At 43.3% G+C, this 20,524-nt stretch overlaps 1 protein-coding gene across 1 annotated transcript in view; it reads left to right on the forward strand.

Moving 5' to 3' along the window:
- Positions 1-20,524, forward strand: part of LOC138540371 (putative ferric-chelate reductase 1) — a 1,004,090-nt gene that overhangs the window by 693,508 nt on the left and 290,058 nt on the right. The window lies entirely within an intron of this gene.

The raw sequence follows: 20,524 nt of genomic DNA on the forward strand, positions 1-20,524 counted from the left end.
AGAAAGACTGCGCCAACGAGGATACCCCGACAATGATTTAGAAATGGCACTATCTAAAACCAACATCAAGGGTTGTGATAACCTTTTATTAAATACACCTAAACGAGAAAGTTCAGACCTAGTATTTGTCACCAAATACTTGATACAAAGTAGACAAATTAAGCAAAATATAGTTAACCGATGGAGCATTCTCACTAGTGATGTGAGAACCAAAGGCTTATTTCCACAACCACCAGTGTTTGCCTATCAGAAAAGCAATAATCTTCGGAACATGCTAGTAGCCACTCGGGATAGATCGACATCCAAAAGTTCAGATAAATACCCAGGAACCTATCCCTGTCTTAACTGTGGGAATTGTAATAACATCATTAAGGGATCCACAGTTTCACATCCAAGAATTGGTGAAAAAATTAAATTGAAACAGCCACATGTTCCACAGAGAACGTCATTGATAGCAACACATGCCCGTGGGGGATCTATTATGTTGGTGAAACATCAAGAAAAGTGAGACTTTGGATTAACGAACATAAATCCTGCATTAGGAACAATAACCAAACATCAGCTCAGGCTGGACATTTTCTGGAAAAGGGTCATGCTGTGTCGCAACTCAGATTGCTAGTACTAGAAATTATACAGAAAAAACGTTACCATATATAATGCCAAGCAAAGAAGAGCCCAACGAGATTGGTTTGAAAAACGAGATGCTCTTACCCCAGGAGGGATATATGAAGGATGGGACCTGAGTTGCTTTTTATAAAGATATCCAGTGAATCACTGTTTGATTGACCTTGAAATGACCAGCAAAACCATGTGGATATCGACTTACTGTAAACCTATGGATGGCACTGATGTTTTAACATCTGTATAATATTCACTGCAAACGTCTTTGTTTGTGATCCCAATACAGTAAAACCGAGGTTTACTGTCTTTAGGTATTTACAACACTAGATGTCCGTTGTATACTCCTTATGACGTACATGCTAGAGTATAAAACAGATTAGAATATATCATGAGGTGTAAATTGTACATTTGTATCTAATAGTACCACTTGTTCATTTTAAACATGGCTTCCTCTAAGGCTTTGCAGTTTACATTCAGAATGTTTCTGAGTTCATTTCGATTGGATCAAATCAGCACTGGTTTCTTACGTTATATCTACCTATATGTTTATGGGTATCATTTCAGTAGCCCTGTGTGTCCATTGTACAGGTCATCCCCTCATTGGGTATTACGTCCTCTGATTTGCGATTACATCCGCCTTCACATTTATGCGTGACCCATATTTCTGGCAATAGGAATCCTTCCTATTTTTTTACAAAGGCTCCAGTGATTCGATCTCTTCCTACACTCGCAGGTTACATTAATCACCAAGTTTTGATTTGTGGTAAAATACCATTATATTATTTCACGAATATTGTATTCCTTTTCCTCCCTTTCAACACATTGGTTTTCAATGTATGTATTGATCATTTCATTATGTTGATTGATGTCTGCTATGCATAATTTGCATAACTCGAATATGTTTGTGCTTTTATATCATGACTTCATGACAAACCTGTATACTTTGATTCTGATGTGTGATATATGCCAAACTTACATTGCTTTCTATTGAATTACAACATTCTTATGTGGAATATGCAGCTTTAGATGCACATTGGCTGGTTTTGGATAATGATTTGTAATTATCTGACCAGACGTGTCCGAAATGCATTGGCCCTATAACGCATCTGCTTCTAATTGATGAAAGATTAACTAATTACGAAGACAACTATTAGTGAATAAACTAATATTGAAGATGTTTTCACTTTGATTACTGTTTTTTTTTAACTATAATCAACATTACAAACCACTACGTGGTGTTTGAGAGTGCAGCCCACACTGCTGGCTTTGCAGCCAATGCCCTTCTTTTTGTTTGACATGTGCATGTTTTTCACGGAGCACCGCTTAAAGTATTTGCACCCCATGCAGATAATTTAATTTAATCAAAATGTCTATTTATGTTACTTTTAACATCAGCTGTGCGCACTCACTGCTTCCCAGTCTTGTTGTCATGCTGCAGTCACTAAAGTCGTCCGAGACGCTTTGTCACCAACCAGCACGGAGATAACAATCCCTGACCCAGAGGGTCTGTGTAGGCCAGCTTGCACCCATCCATCCAGCCACACTTGCCGAATAGTCTGCCGCCTGATACCCGCAGCTGTCTCCCTTCTTGAACTCTGTCGCAGGAGCTGAAAAGCGTCCTGGAACCTACTTGACGCTGTCGAGCATCACGATCATCTCAAGCACCAGGTACATTGGGGTTCTGTCCCCCTGGTCCTTCTCCGAAGGCCACTAGTGACATTTACGCACCCTTGCTCCCTTGGTGCTGAAACCAAATTACCTTGAACATTTAAGTCTGACGGCTTTACCGACTACCCTCCTGTCAGTATCCAGAGTGCTTCCCTTTCCTTCGCAAAACTATCTGCCCTCTGTGTACCTTTACAGTGTGGGTTGTAGTATGCTGGAATTGTCTGTTGTAATAATAATAAAGTAGATATTTTTATACAAACTTGACTTAACAGTTCCTTTTATCATTGGGTAAAAATAGTATTTTCACTGTGTTGCAACTAACCAATGATCCACGAGCTAGCGGAGATAAACTTGCTGTTTTATCCACATTATGAAAAATTGGACAAGGAGGTTTATAATTTACTTGTTTTCCAATCTGTTCGGATCCCTTCTGGTGTACTGGAGATGTGGGGCTGATTCATGGTTTAGAAATCAATTTTCATCCCTGGACCTCTGGTGCCCCGGAAGTTGATTCGTCAAACATGCACCGTTACAAGTGAGATAGATTTCTTCCCATGTATGTTGCATAGTTGCGCTGTCTTTACATTTGAATCAACCAGCGGTGTCTCTGCATTGGCAAATTGCAGATCACCATTGCCTGTGTGTCCTACATGAATTCCAGGAAACTACTGTCTGTTGTGAAGTTACTTTGTGTAGAAGTGTGTGATCATTTTAAAAGATTTCCACACAGCCAGAGTGTTGTGCACAGAGCTTTTGACGGCCTCTATTTTGTGTAAAATGGCACCATAAGCAGCATCTCTTATGGAGCCGAGACTTCGGCTCTGGTCAGTAGTGATACAGGTTTGCTAAGTAGTGACTGTGACCAAATATCAGCAATGGCAACAAGGCTGGTTTCAGTAAATCAACAAGCCTGCTTCTCAATAGGTGCTGAGAACCTTAGTATATGCCCTGATGAAAGCAAACAGCCATTCAGTACAGATTTGCTGCGCAGATTATACCTCACATGAGATAAATTTTTATGAACAAAGTAATATGTGGTGGGCTTATCAAATCCAATCATAGGGACTGCAGTCATTTCAATAGTGCAGCCGGGAGCCTCCTTGCCTCAACTGCCACTAACTCTGATGACACTCTGCCCCCTCTGCACTGGTCCGCTGGAGTCGCAGTAGCTCTGAAATGTGTCCTCCAAACAACCTTAAGCTTCAAATTGCTGAGTTCAACACTAACTCGCTCTCCAATCTCTCTCCACACCACTCTACTGCGGTCATGGTTATTTAGGAGGAACTGTGCTGCCAAATGTGTCCTCTACACAACAATAAACTGCAAATTGCTGAGTTCCACACAAGCTCGCTTTCGAATTTCTCACAGCCCCACCATTCTGCTGCAGTCGCAGTGGTTTAGAAGGAGGAAGTGTTGCTGCCAAATGTGTCCTCCACACAACATGCTGAGTTCCACACAAACTCACTCTCCAATCTCTCTCTGCAATACTCTGCTGCAGCCGCTGTGGTTTTGAAAGAGGAAGTGTTGCTCCCAAATGTGTTCTCCACACAACAGTTAGCTGCCAATTGCTGATTTCCACACAAACGAACTCTCTAATCTCTTTCTACATCACTCTGCTGAAATCGTGGTGCTTTCAAAGGTGGAAGTCTTCCTCCCAAATGTGTCCTGCACACAACAGTAAGCTGCCAATTCCACACCAACTTGCTCTTCAATCTCTCTCCGCACCAATCCACTGCCATCGCAGTGGTTTTGAAAGAGGAAGTGTTGCTCCCAAATGTGTCCTCCACACAATCATCAGCTGTCAAATGCTGAGTTCTGCAAAAAAAAACTCACTCTACAATCTCTATCTGCAAAGCTCTGCTGCAGCCGCAATGGTTTTGTTGGAGCATGTGTTGCTAGCAAATGTGTCCTCCACACAACAGTAAACTACCAATTGCCGAATTCCACACAAACTCCCTCTCCAATCTCTCTCCACACCATTACACTGCAGTCACAGTGTTTTTGAAGAAGGAAGTGTTGCTTCCAAATGTGTCACCCACACATCAGTAAGATGCCAATTGCTGAGTTCCCCACAAATGTGCTCTTCAATATCTCTCCACACCAATCTGCTGCAGGCGCAGTGGGTTTGAAGAAGGAAGTGTTGCTCCCAAATGTATCTTTCAAGCCACGGTAAGCTCACAATTGCCAAGTTCGATATAAAGTCGCTCTCCATTGTTTCTCTGCACCAATACGCTGCAGCCGCAGTGTTTTTCAAGGAGAAAGTGTTGCTCCCAAATGTGTCCTCCACACATCAGTAGGTGGCCAATTGCGGAGTTCCCCACAAATGCGTTCTTCAATATCTCTCCACAACAATCTACTGCAGTCGCAGTGGGTTTGAAGGAGGAAGTGTTGCTCCCAAATGTGTCCTCCATGCAACAGTAAGCTGCCAATCACCAAGTTTCACACACATTCACCCTCCAATCACTCTCTGCACCAATGCGCTACACTGTATTCCCAATCCTTCTCCGCTTGTCAATACCGCCCCTTCTATGGCAAATGTTGACAATTTTTTCTGAACTAGCTTCACTTCCTCAATTTTCCGAGTCTCATCTTCCTATTTTTCTCTTGTAATAACCAATAATGGTGTACTATTGTCAAATGTATCCAAACCCAAGGCTTTGCTTCCACCCCAACTTGTTCTTCATCTATCTCTGCACTGGCTCAGGCAGCCCCTGATATAAAATGTTGTAAAATAATGCCAGTCTTTTCCCACAGATTGCAGGTTTCAAGTTGGCATTTTTCCTGAGTATCCTGAATGCAAGCAATATCATCTTCATCTTCCTTCATTTTACGTGTCATATTTGCACCCATATCTGATGTATCGGGGTACTGTACCCTGAGTGCCATCCAGACATCTGCTCTACAATTATTAAAAAAGTGCTCCATCATGTACTGTATTCTGTGCTGTCACACTTGAATATCCTGCTCTTCTCCATATGTCATCAGCCCTCTCTCTCCAAGAATAGCTGCCAAGAGACCTTTTTATGTCCACTATGGCCAACGTGTCCTCCTGTCATTTTTTCTAATTTGAATATCCATTTACCTGTGCTCGAAATCAAACTCTGGTGCTTACACCTTATATTATCCTTGTCCATCTGTGGACATGGCATATACCGTGGTCTTGCTTCCCCTTTTTCCAATAAGGGAATCTGAGTGTACCCCCTCCCAGAGTCAGATCCCATCATTGCTCTATCCATGGCAGGGACGACTGTCCCTGTCTGTGTCCTCATGGGTAACAACCTTATCCTGCTCACATATGGCGGCTACATTGCCTTCCTACTTTAAGATCATCCTCTGGGATGCTCCGGATATGCTATGGTATCTGGCATCCTATCTGTAGGCTGTTCCAGATTCGACCATCCCATTTCTTTATCCTTTTGCAGACTTCTTTCATGGGTGCACAATATCTCTCCTTCTACCCCAAGAATAGACTTTCTTTCTTTGTTTAACATGTCTATTCCCCAACTAATGTGACTATAATCCCCTTCACTCCTATAGTTATTCAGTCTACTTAAAGACAATAATCCATGTCCATGACTGAATGGATTTTCTTCTTCGCTTCGTAATTGAAATGCTAGGGACTGATCACTCTTCTCTTGAATCCCATACTTGCTACATTCCTTTAACTGTTGATAGACCTTGCTGATCCTTTCTCCAATGCTTGCCACATCAAATCTTTCTTCTTCCAATACTACTCTAGATGCCACTGGTGTTGCTTCCTTTATCAGAAGAAACTCTTCTTTTCTATCCCATCATATTTCTGGACTTGGCCCTACTGGTTCCTTATTAATGAAACTGGTATCAAGACCCTGTTGTCTCCTTTTTCATTCCATTACTTTGTCTATTTCTCTTCATTTTCTCACATCCTGTCTAATTGTTTCTTGCCTTCATTCTTCACCTGTCCTTATTCCTTCCCTTCTTTCCTCTTCTTCCCTTCATATCTGTAATTGTTTGTCCCTTAATCTTTGCGCTTCCTCCTCTTCTCTCTTCCTTTCCCTTCCATCCCTATCTTCTATCGCTCTCTGTCTATTGTCATACTTTCTTTGTTCTTCTACCTGTTCTTCTTTTTTAGCTTACTCCTCCTGATATATCTGTTCTCGTCTCTGTCTGCTGTTCCTTTTCTGCTCATCCTCTTTCTTTTCTCTCGTTCCTTGTCTTTTTTTTCTTTTTCATCCTTATCTTCTCTTTGCTTACTTCCTTGATACTTTTCCCATCTATTTTAAACAATATCTGTCCTCCCATCATTCGTTCGGCATGTGCGCTATATCGTCAGCTTTCTCCTTCTCTTCTTTCCATCTCTTAATCTCCCTGTCTATTTCTGTCAACAGATTTGACCGCTCACTCCTTTCCTCTTTGTCTTGTGTGATCTGATAGAGCTCATCTTTTCTCCTATTCTCCTTTGGGTTATCATCACTACTGTAAGCAGTGGGTTCACACATCAGATTACCCTGTTGCCGCTTTCAAATACTTTAATGGATATAACCCTATTTCTTCTGTACTAGCACCTTTTGCTTCGGGTGAGGTAAGGCGAGCTGGAGGCTCAACACCTTCCTCCTTTTGCTGACTAAGCATCCACTCTTCAGGTGGAGGGTCTTCTCTTTCTTTTTGGTACATCTTCCAGAGCTCTAGAATCACTAATCTTTTCTCCAATTTCTTCCCTGTGCAATACTGCTTTTGACAATGATCCCCCTTGTGGCCACAGCATGAACATTTGATCTGCCGTGCCTTTCACCCATTCTGCACTATGCAAGCTTGGGCATGTGCTCTGGTAATGTTTTACATAAGTGCATAAGAGGAGTGTCTTCCATAATGAAAAGTCTCCCTTGACTGTCAATACTTACCAGACTGTTAAATAAGATTTATACTTTTGCTTAAATCACCACTTTTGCAACGATATATCTATTTCTTTAATTGGCTATATCTATATTCTTGATTAGCGCCAAACACTTCACTAAGCTCAATAACTGTTGCTCCTCAACATTTTCAATTTTTTCACAACTTCTATCACTCTTTTATATTTCTACTCAACAAACAACATTCAGACTAGTCGACATTACACATTTACAAACACAGTGATCACCTTATCTCTCTCGCCTTTATTTTTTACCCTATATAGGGTTTGAGACGTCACCTTACATAATCCTCATTACGCCTTATATGTTTCTGGTCTACCCCCACTGGGATTTGAGATGTCTCCTTCTGAAACTTCCTTGAGTCAGGACTCCTAGGCGCAACTTTTTCTCTTCACAATATTTCCGGCTACTCAAAAAATTATCACAATCCCATCCCCTTTATTTGCCATTCCCCTTAGTCCACTCACCATTCGTTAATCAAATTGAAGCCTTTGGTATCGACTCATCCTTCAATCCGACCACTTCACCTTTCGTCCGCAGAGCGCCCATGGAAACCGGGCAGGGATTTTGTCAAATGGGGACCTTCCCACTGTCATGGTTCTTCTTGCGTGTGTATTTCTATCGGCTGGTCTCTACAGGAAACCCTGTGATCTTCTGGCTAATGGCAGAGAATGCCCAATCATCCGAAACACTAGAGACAAACTAGTTTGGATCTTTTTTCAACCATCCGCACCGCTACCACGTGAGTTTATGGCCCTTTAGTAATGTGCATGTAATTGATGGGATTGCATATTAATTATGAGTCCAAATAATCAAAATGACTCAGGAAGATGGCAAATGTACTGTTTTATTAACAATGATATAAAACAGGGAGTTTACAATGGACATCAATAGACATTCGCTCAGGCTCTCGATGCTTTTATCTTAAAAACATCCTTATATGCAAAAGAAATATGTCAGAGATGACATCATACTAGGTGGCAAATAATAGAAAACCTATCAAGGGTTAGGATTGGCTAAGAGAGACAACTAAATATACTTTTTATAGGGACTAGGATTGTGGTTGGCTGCCCACTGTCAGGTGAACAACTGCTGCCTACCTCTGAAAATATATAATCTTTAACTCTATTAAGTACACGGTTTATCATTGGTCTTCACACTATAAGGTCCTTTGTTATATGACCCTCTACAATTGGTTGGCAAGCTTATGCCATGTCTGGAACAAATGGTTCACTTAGCAGCACGTAAGTTCAGACCCTGACTTTACCTCCCCACCCAATTAGCCAAACATCTCTCATCACTGATCCCTTCTGCCATGTAGATTGTCTTTGAACTTGGCCTTGCAAAGTATTCTTGTCTGTGGGAATATATGGGAGTGCAGGCTATCACTATTGTTGTTCTAGGACTCCAAGCTCAACTCTAGTTCTATCCTTGGCTCACGTGACAGGAGACCACGATTTGGTCCGTTTTCCAGCATTTAAATGTCAAATTAATTAAACTTGGCACTTTTGGTGTTCTTTCTTTGTACCTTAACAAGGGATGATTCATCCTTCGCACATTCACTGCTTTCAAGAATAGACAACTGACGTTGCCTGCTTCAATTTTGATACCAGGCCAGAGAGTCTCGCCATCTCAGCTTATTCTTGCTGCATTACAAGTCTTTGCCTTTTCCTCTCCATGGGTCCAGGCTTACTAAATTCATGACACCGATGTCCATCCCCTATACAAAGGCGGCTTTGCCTGCAGTCTATTCACTGCATATACCCAGCTTCTATGATGACTCAGTCTACTTGCGTTTCAGCAACTGTACAACTTTGTCATCAGTTTTTGTAAGATCCATCCATTTTCTTCAGAAAGTATTCTTTGGGCGTCAGGCATGTTCCTTGTGACGTCACTAGCTTCTCTGTCTGCTCTTTTTCATATTCGTTCACTGAGTTATTTCCTCAGATTTTTGTGTATTCAGGGATAGATTCAATAGGGTTTTCTAAATGGTTACCTTCTTTCAAATATCTGCTCCGGTATTGGCACAACTGCTGGTGTAAAACATGGTACGATCTCACGCTTCCAACATATAGGAGGTTGGGGATGGGATTTCCTGAAGAGGCATGTAGCTGCTCTTCTACATCCTGCTCCATTGCCAAACACTCTTCTGATATCTATGATCTTTAATGCATGGATGAAAAAGACCAGATCTTCATCACCAAACCCAGATCTCAGAGGATCACTCAGCAGTCATACACAAAACCACCCAGCAGGCTATAAAATCAAAGTTACAACTCCAATGTTCAATGAAATCCTGGACAGAAAATCTCACTTTGTTGGGACAGACTCCCAGGTATGCTGGAGCGATGCTGGAAGTCTGCAGAATTGGAGAGCCCAACTCCCTCCCCAGTATACACAGAGGGCTCATTTAACGGCAAGTTCAAACTGTGATTTATTACAGACAAAAGCAACATGGATCAATACAATAATACAGCTGGATTCCAGTGCGTCTTCAGCTTTCTCTGGCTCACAGGCCAGTATTAGTTCAAAATTACATCACTAGTATGTCATTACTTAAGCCGCTCTCCAAAAACCTATTGCTGTGTTGGATTGGTTTTCAGGAGTCTAGTAACCTATATGGGCACCTATATGTGTTATTGTACTGGTTCTGACATGTCACGTGGCTGGATAATCCCATCCCCAGAAATGGTTCTCAGCCCACTGTGTACCTTTTCAAGGTGATTTGAATGATTATGTGTCCGTATTGTAACTTGTGTTCACCACCTTTACCTATGAGATTATGTCCCGCTCCATGCAACACTTGTTGCACACTTGTGTCAGCCTGCATCTGGCTGCCTGAGATTGGCTCCCCTTTCTCAGCACTGATCACTGTCCATTGTCTGCTTCAGCTGCATTACATGTCTGAAGACCACGAAATCGAGCTCTGCAGCTCCAAATTATGAGGATTTATTCAATTTCTCTGCAGCTTTTCCCATTGTCATCTGAGGATTAGAATGTCCCCATATCTCTTTTCCTTGGCTGTGGACCTCGTCTCATGAATCTTGCTCTCTGTCCAGCCTGAATCAGCTCAGCTAGTCTCCTGCTCAATGATTTGAGGCCTTCTGTAAATGTCCTAAACCTTAGAGTGTGGTTTCTGCATTGTCCATGATATACTGCTTTCCCTGTGGGTTAGCTATATGTGGTTTCATCAGGTTCCATATATACTCCTGTATATCCATGTGATTATTTGGTTTTAAGCATCAGCAAGCTCGCTCTGGATCACTTGTGGCTTGCAGTTTCTGGTTACTGCATTTGGCTAATGAAAAAAATAATAAAAGCAATAACAGTATGCATATGTATTTGTCCTCTAACTATAGAACTGTGCCTCAATTTTCTTCATGTATTCAGGTGTGTGTTTGTGTAGTGCAGTGCGGGCTGCACGTGTACTTCATGTCTAACGCTGCTATGCCGTGGTATCTTTAATGAAGTCAGCAACATGGCTTCTGGCTGCTCAGTCGAGACTGATCATATAGATGTCTCTGTCCATGGCTCTTCTCCTACAAATGGATAGATGTGCACCATGCCTGTTCTGTGTGGCTGGCTGAGAGGGTACCTCTCAGTGTATTTGTCAATCATTGGTGCATTTGAGATTCAACCAAAATAGAATGGGTGGTTGCAGTGTTTTCTGGCCTTCCGTCTTGTCATGTATTCAGTAGGAGGGGGAGTGATCTCAGAATCCTGACTCCATCTTTAACTTCTTAATCTGCTCATTGTCATACACTATAACACTAACCCTACTTCTCATATATAGACCACCTTCTACAACCCTTCCTTTACAGGCAACCAGGCAGACATAGACACTAGTCCGTCTGCAGGCTAGAATCCCATCACCATATTGGTAGACTCCAACACTTGCCTTGAGAATGCAGCTTCAACTTCTCTCCATACAAGCCTTGGTGTGCATCACCTCAAACAATTGGTTAAATGACCTACCCATGAAGATGGATAAACCTTGGATGGTGTTTTGTTCACGGACAACATTGAAAAATGTTCCTCTGCAGTCCACTTACCCAGGGAAGACCACTTACAACTCTCCCGATGGCCTCCAACATTTACAAAATCATGGAAAACGATTCACATGTATAACGTTCTGGAAGAACTAAAAGCCTTAAAACTTCATATTACAACTGGAACTCAGTCCAGAAGACTGGGTGACCAACTCAATAATATTCACAACTGGATACATGTCACCATAGCGAGCATATCGCAAAACAAAGCCCCTCAAATCATCACATAAGAGACACATTTCCAAATACCTTACATCAAAGCTGAACCACTTGAAAAAAGAAAATATCCGAAAAGCAAGAGAATATGGAGAAAAAGCATCACCATGAGAGATAACTAGCCAACCATTAGGCCATTTAGTTGTGACACCACAGAAACAAAACTTTCAAAACAAAACAACGTGCTACTAGATATGCTTGTAAGAAACTCTTCAAAATCAAGAAATCTGCAGCCTGTAACAAAACTCCAACACATAAGTAATATGTTTGTGACTCCAACACAACACATTTCACAACAATCGAAACAGGATCATTAAGATGGGATATGATCAACAATATTCTACACAACTGGGAAAGTAATAACATCAGATTTCTCTATGCCTTAATGCTCTATGTTCAGTGCTTTTTACCATCTAGGACGTGCTTTTCATGGCCGACTGCAGATATTTAGCAGGCTACCCATAAGACCCATCCCCAAAGCCTTTACAAAACTATAACTAAGCAACTTGGAATAGGACCTACCTTATTAAGCGTGGTTATGTCCTACGCTGCCTTCAAAACAGCCTTTCGTTAAATCTCTCCAAAAAAAAAACATGAATCTTGCAAATGCCTTAGCTAATTATGGTTCAATGTAACAAAATAACTTTGAGAGTAAATTCAGATCAACACCGTCTGCCATGGTTGACAATCCAGATTCAGGTAAAGGAGCAACACCTTGCTCGATTTGGAACGTGCTAAAGAAAAATTCTGCGATGTGTAATGGTCCTTTGCACACCTTCTAATTCTACAGTGAGGAATCTTGAATCTTGAAATCACAGTGGACAGCACCCTTACATGCGAACTGCAGGTTAAAATCATCAGAAGGAGATGTGCCTTCCAAAGCCATACCTTATGATGGATCATACATTAACTGATCTTCATGCAGAAAACTTATTTCACTGGTACTATTGAGACTCAACTATGCAAACACCCTTTACCTCAGACTTCCGGAATGTGTACTTAGCAGGCTGCAAATAGTGCAAAACACAGCAGCCAGATTACTCCTAAAACTGAAAAGTTACAAACACATCATGCCAACATTACCAAACACTGCACTAGCTCCCAATTAAAAAGAGGATCCACTTGAAAATGATATGCAGACCTGACCGTGTCTTTCATGGTAGGTGCTGGAGGTGCTCCATCGAGAGCATTCTGTTCCAGCTATTTACTAGTAAGAGTAAAAACCTTTCAACTGGAAATGACATAGATGGCCACGTTCTCCTAGAAATCAAACTATAACACTTCCAACCAAAGCATCCCCATACTGAATGAGACCACCTAAACTTTAGGAAACCCATGGCTTTGCATCTTACTTCCTGAAATCCACACATTGTGCTCCCACTCAGTATAAATTTGACCCTGGAAATCACAGTTTTTAAAACTAGATACATGTTGGGTCAAATTGTCATTGATTGGACCTATATCTTCTCAATTTCATCTAAAGAATGTGTTCATTCCTCCATGGTAAAAATTATTAAATCAAGAGAACACTTATTCAGGCTCTGTCTCCATCTCTTCATGAATGTTGCATTTTCTATGCAACAAGTAGGCTGTGTTGGCAAACAGCCCCTTTTTGATGTGATGTGTTGTACACAATGGTACTGTGCTAATTTCTCTTGAATTAATCTCTTGCATTGTTTAACAAGCTCCTCTGGTTTATTTGAGATAGTGAGTTCCTTTTCGTGTTTTTAATAAGACTTAAAATTCTCTGGGCTGCTTTATCTGAGAAGCCTTAGTTTCCGCCCCTGTTTCTTGTTAGTAAATCAATCTTTGAAAAAGACATAAGGCCTAATTACAGGTCTGGCGGAAAGAAATCGTAATTGGTGCTACCATATCCATGATGTACAGCTGCCGGAATCAACGGCTGATTCTGTGTTGGCGTGCACATGCATTCTGACATGCCGGATATGGTGGCACTGGCATGCCAGAAATTACACCAAACATTCCCCAAAATGCCAGTACCGCCACCCTCGGTGCGGGTGACTCTGAATCTGGCATCACGCTCCCACTTCCACCGGCACCAGTAACAGCGTTGCAGCTATTACTGTGACTGGAAATACAGTGTTAGCCTGAACAGGAAATTGACCAGTGGCCATTAATAAAACACAATCCATTCAATCCTCAGAGCAGAGGACTCATACCAATATCCTGAGCACTGATATCGCCAAATCAAGATGACATCAAGGGTACCCACAACCCTGAGGTGCAAGCCAATATTTAGTGAGGCAGAACTGAACATGTTGGCTGACATCATTGTGTAGCATGCAGACCAGTTGTTCTCCACCAACTTACGCAGGCAGGCACAGCTGAGAAAAAAAAACATCTGGGAGGAGGTTGCAAAGAAAGTTAGTGCAGTTAGCACAAAGTTGGGATGACCTGTGCTTGAGGGTGCACAACCTCTGTCGGTCCAGCGCACACAGGATATGGCCACAAGTGGTGGCAGCGCATCCTGCATCCACCTGCAGCCCTGGGAGAAGATGTGCAGCAGTGTGCTGCACCTTGAATCCATCAAGAGCGTTAGTGCTGCGGAGGACGGAGGCATGACATCCGAGGAGGCTGATGAGTGCACATAACCCCAGTGTCACATCAGCCTCCCTGGCCACCATCAAGTGGGTTGTGCACAACACCAATACCGCCTTGCTATGTTCCCCCACAACCTGGTTGCACACAACAGCATACACCTTCACCCCAAACCTCACTCATACCCCATTCACACATACAACATATCACATGCACCTTGTATCGCCAACATAACATGCTTCTGCTGAAACTCACATCCCCCTGCCACAGCATAATTTGTGTTGTTTCTGCTGTGCTAGCACAGTCACAAATTCATGTCAGTGACAAGCACCTACACTACCCACAAAGGACCATCGTCACACACCAAAGAAACATGTGACCCCCCTTGTCCCATCCTGCATGACAGATTTCCACAGATGCAGTAAGTGCCACAAGCAGCAGGCCCATGGGGACCACATCCATGGCACAACCCTCCTCAACACAAAATCATACAGCTTGTGTGCCACACACCTAACACCCTACCCAGAAATCACAAGTAGACCACGACAGTATCTCTGGCACGGCACACACCAATTAGCACATCACACATACACCTGCACATTATCCATGTCCCAAGCATTTGTGCGCCATGTCCCCCGCCATGTCCCAGACACAGCATTATCATCTAAAAGCCAAAGCAGTAAGGTCTGTTTCATCAACCCACACACATCACTGAAGCCTTGCCTTTCTGACGCCCTCAAGAACATCATCTGGCAATGAGGATGGGCAGCCCAGTACATCAAGGGGCACCAGGCGTCGATGCCAAATGACCACCACCACCTCAACCCAGGAATCCACAGCCTCAACAGGCAGACGTCCAACTGCTACCCCAGCTGAATCTGTACAGCAACCACTGGCCCCTATGACACCTCCACCACTGCCATTCCAGGCTCCTGTGGCACCTCCATCCCTACAACTGCAGTCCCCTGTGGCACCTCCACCAATGCCACCCCATGCCCCTGTGGCACCTTCACCACTGCCACAAGGCCATGGACAGGGGTGTTTTTGCGAGAACTCAGCAGACGAGCGTGGTCTTGAAACTGGTGACACAGACCAGAGCATTGATGTGGCCCTGCCCTTCATCCCCATGGGCCTAATATCCCCCAACCTCCACCCTACCACAGTGTGAAGGATATAGAATTCCATCTAACCAGGATGTCGCAATGGCAGGATTTGCTCACATCACTGGTTCAGCAGCACCTTCAGGAGACACAGCTAATCCGAGAGAGCATACAGGACAGTTCCAGGTGCAATGCACAAGCACTTGGTCGATGCACACGTGTCATAGTGCAGATGTCACAGAGGGTGAGGGAGGGCAACTGCGTCATGCCTTCAATCGCTGAAATTATGGCCATGTTGCTCCAGGCTTTCCTGGACCGACGGCCCATGGCACTTCCACCCACTCCATCTACTAGCACAATACCAGGGAGTTCAGTGCAGAGCAGCCCAAGGCAGTGCTCCATGCGGCTTTCCCCGCCCTGCACACAGCCGCACACTGAAGCCTAAAAAAGCCCCAAATAGACCATGGACCCATGCATGCGCTGTGTGTGACTCATGCCAATGTGCATAGGAAAACAGGACAGGGGTTGGCTACAAACAGTTGGGGAGGGGCATTGGGGAGGGATAGTTGGGGAGGGTGAGTGAGGAGGGATAGTAGGGGGTGAGGGGGGGAGGATAGTTAGGGTGTATATTAGGAGTGTAGTCATTTCACATTTGTACATATTTTCATGTCACAGAATACAGATGGTGTTGCAAACAAAATTAAGTACTGGACATTGATTATTCAGTGTGAGTGATTTTATTCATGTGCAGTGCCCAGTGCCAGTGCACTATTTGGCATGTGCCACCTGTTTGACAGGTGATTGAAAGTAATGCTGTATAGGTTCATCTTGTGCAACACGTCCATCCCTGACATCACAGCGCTTTGCAAATGCCTGCTCATCATCCCTGTCATCCTCAGCCTCAGGTGGGTGCATGGCCATGTGAAGGGCCAGGGGGACGTTGCGCCTGTTACACATGTTGTGCAACATGGCACAGGCAAGCACTATCTTTCCCACCTTTTCGGGGCTGTACATCAGTGCTCCTCCTTATCTGCTCAGGCAGTAGAACGTTGACTTTAACAGGCCAAATGTCTGTTCAGTGGTGCCCGAGTACGTACATGGGCCCGATTGTATGCCTGTTTGTGCATGCTGTGTGGTTGCCTCATGGGGTCATCAACCATGGCACCGGGAGGTAACCAGCATCCCCTGCACTGGGGCACAGAAAGTGTAAAATTACATTCTTCTGTCCATGTCATGGTGGCACATGCTCTATAGTGTTCATTTGAGTGGACAGACATGCCCATACAAAATGTTGTTTAACTAGCGAATGTGTGGGTTGTGTGGTCTGCAGTGGCATTAACTTGGCCCATTCATAGACAACATGACATCTGACCTTTTTAGTACAACTGATACAAATGGAACTGCTAGATATGTCATTATTGTGATACAAAGAAATAATGAGAAGATGTCCATGTACTAGTGTACTTTTAGATTTATAATTAGATGCATGTGTGATTGTGTGATTCTAACAGACAGGGGATCTGAACAAGTGGTGTACTGACGAACTATGTCATGTAGGTGGGTGCAGAAGTATTCCCTGTCTGTGCATCAGGTGTTTTGGGTTTGCTTGACTGTGTTAGTGCTTATTGTTCTCAGTTTGTTGTGGCATATTCTGGTACATGTATTTCTTTTGTTAGCTGTACGGAATTGATATTATCATGTATGCACTGGATCTATTTCCTAAATTGTGACACGCCTGTCAAGGCCTTGCATTCAGGCATGCTATTACTGTATTTCACCTTGAGTGACACCTGTACACTTTCACGCTTAATACACGCACAACACGTAGTAGGTGCTTTTCAGTTTTCATTTAGTAACTGTACGTGTTGTTCTATTGCCATTAATAATGATCATTGCTCTTATTCATGGCCATCCTTCCCCTTTAACCTCCCTATCCAGCCCCGGTGCAATTTTATGGTGTTTCTGTAATTTTCTGAGTGCAGAGAAGTGGGATGAAAGATGGATTGAAGCATTCAGTGTGCACAGGCACTGGTGATGGGTGTTATACATGGCCATGATTTAAATGTGCACATGGCCTTGTAGTTAGACTTAGCCAGCAGCCATGTAAGCTATGCTGTGTTCTGCCCTCTCACTCCCAAATTCAACTGTGCACATGGCCATGTAGTTAGACTCAACCAGCAGCCAGGTAAGCTTTGCTTTTTCAGCCACCCCTCACATTCAACTGTGCACATGTTCTTGTAGTTAGACTCAGCCAGCAGCCATGTAAGCTACGCTGTGTTATGTCCCCCCTATATTCAACTGTGCACATGGCCTTGTAGTTAGAGACAGCCAGCAGCCAGGTAAGCTATGCTGTTTTCTGCCCCTCGCACATTCAACTATGCGCATGACCTTGTAGGTAGACCCAGCCATCTTACAGGTAAACTACACTGTTTTCTGCTACCCCCCCCACATTCAACTGCGCACATGGTTTGTAGTTAGACTCAGCCAGCAGCCAAGTAAGCTATGCTGTGTTCGGCCTCCCCACCACATTCAACTGTGCACATGGCCTTGTAGTTAGACTCAGCCAGCAGCCATGTAAGATATGCTGTTTTCTGCCCCTCCCCCCCAATATTAAACTGTGCACATGGCATTGTAGTTAAACTCAGCCAGCATCCAGGGAAGCTTTGTTGTTATCTGTGCCCCCTCATGTAACGGTGCACATGGCCTTGTAGTTAGACTCAGCCAGCAGCCAGATACGCTATCCTGTTTTCTGCCCACCCCCCCCCCCCACACATTCAACTGTGCACATGGCCTTTTAGGTAGACTCAGCCAGCAGCCAGGTAAGCTGCACTGTTTTATTCCACCCCCACATTCAACTGTGCACATGACCTGTAGTTAGACTCAGCCAGCAGCCAGGTAAGCTATCCTGTGTCCAGACCCCCACCACATTCAACTGTGCACATGTCCTTGTAGTTAGACTCAGCCAGCAGCCAAGTAAGCTATGCTGTTTTCTGCCCCCCACATTCATCTATGTACATGGCCTTGTAGTTAGACTCAGCAAGCAGGCAGGTAAGCTTTGCTGTTTTCCGCCCCCCCACATTAAACTGTGCACATTGCCTTGTACTTAGACTCAGACAGCAGCCACATAAGCTATGCTGTTTTCTGCCCCCCACCCCCACATTGAACTGTGCAAATGGCCTTGTAGTTAGACTCAGTCAGCAGCCAGGTAAGCTTTTCTGCCCCCCCCCACGTTCAACTGTGCACATTGCTGTGTATTTAGACTCAGCCAGCAGCCAGGTAAACTATGCTGTTTTCTGCCCCCTCCACATTAAACTGTGCACCTGGCCTTGTAGTTAGACCCACCCAACAGTCAGGTACGCTGTCGACCATGACGTGCCATGTACCGAGGCACCATGGAGTTGCGCAGCACCATGGAGTCGTGGGTGGAACCAGGAAATATGACCCAGCTTTCTCAGGAATGACGGAAACAGGACTGGCCAACTCTACTCAGGCACAGGTGATGAATGAAAAGCAGTAAGACTGTAGCACCGGGCTAACATTGATGTCATGGAATTCGTGTGGCATGGGAAATTTGCGGACCTGGGCCGGATTTCTTGACGTATGGTCTCGCCCAGGGATTTGTTTGATTCAGGAAACCATGCATCAGGGTAATTTTCACTTTGAGGGTTATGATATTTATAACCAGCCTGCGCAAAGGGGCTTACAGGATGCCCGGTTGGGGGCCTTGCCATTATGATTAACAAAGGTTTAAGGATTGCTTCTCATTTGGTGTGTGCAGAGGATGCTTTTTTGACTGTGGAACTCCGGCAATCAGGTAGTAATTAAGGGTATCTTTTAGTCATCTGTTTATATTGGAATTGCACTAAGACTACCTTTGATAAGCTGACAGAACAACTTCATAAAATTTTGGAAGAATCCTATAGCTGTAATCCAGGAATTGGAGTTCTGATAGGGGGGGATTTCAATGCCACTTGTCAATATGTAGCAAGTGATGATAGGTCCGGTGTACAGGGGGCAAGCACAACATCGACTTGGAATGGGGAATGGTGGGTCGAAGATTTTATGCCATGGAACATACAATTGGTACCTTTTGAGAAGGGAATATATGAACATACTTGGTCATGAGGGGCTTGGAGCTCCATGATTGACTATGTTTTTGTATCCACAAGGCTGTTAAGGTTGATTGACCCACTATTGATCTGCAATCTGCACCATGGTGACCATTTAGCCCTGAAATCAACGGTCCATCTGCTTCTTGGTTTTTATACCTTTGTCCCGGCATTTACACTTATTGAATTCGATCGGCCACTCTGTTATTGGTTTCAACTCAGCACTCCATCTAAGTCAATGCTTAACGTGAGATGCCCAGCTGGAACCCTTATTTATATATTTGTATGTCAAAGTTCTTCTATTTCTGGATGATGTACCCTTATATAATGCCCCTCTCTTTGAATCCTCCCCAGTCTCACTGAACCAAGAAGTAGGTTTGTTTTGCAAGTTAAAAGATTTATTTGAAGAATTGCACAATATATATGTATCACACTTTTATGAATATGAACAATATCTAAATATCACACTATTATGAATATGAACAATGATCAGCAATGGGTGATATCACAACAATCAACAATCTCTTTAATCAATAGGAGTATGGTTGACAAGAATAAGGTAGCATAGAATATCTTTATGTGGGTTCAATGAATGCAATGAGATGAAATTAAAGCAGCACAGAAATAAAACTTGATATGAATTAAATCAAAGACAATGTCATCACTTGTTCCCCCTGTTACTACTCAATCCCCCCCTTATCTGCAGTATGAAGAGATGGAATGGGGGCACACAGGTTTCAGGAATAATAATCAACAATTGCAGTTTCAATCCCGATTCCCCCCAGCAATCTTAGAGAGAACAGGAATGATTTTAAACAGGTCAAATGCATTTGAATGTAATATGAAGTGATGGGAAAAATGCTAAAATGACTTTAATTCGCTAAATTGTTTCAGAACTATTGAGAGTTGCTTTGGATAGGTTCAGATAAGCACTAGCAATGATGTTGAGTGATTAGCAGATGGAAATGAAATTCAGAAGTTGAAATCAAGAAATAGCTATTTGTATATGGAGTGAAATTGAACCAAATGCAAATTGTGGCAAACTTTTCAGCATGCGATTAAGGAAAAAATATAAGGATTTGGAGTGTGGTTCTTAGTTCGCTTGAAAGCTGAGGATGTTAGCTTCAGAATGACATTTCAATGTCTTTCCTAGCACATACGGTTCAAAGGTTACAGAGGTTTTAGTAAAGGTAGATTTTTCTCAAAAGAGGCAAGATTTCAAAATGAAAGATGCGCTGTTGAAGATTTAGAACAAAGATTGGCTTACACTAAGAGGCTATGAAGATGCAAGATATCCGAACGGTCAGCTA

This window comes from Ambystoma mexicanum, chromosome 1q (assembly GCF_040938575.1).
Source record: "Ambystoma mexicanum isolate Mex_15411 chromosome 1q, UKY_AmexF1_1, whole genome shotgun sequence".
Classification (NCBI taxonomy): Eukaryota; Metazoa; Chordata; class Amphibia; order Caudata; family Ambystomatidae; genus Ambystoma; species Ambystoma mexicanum.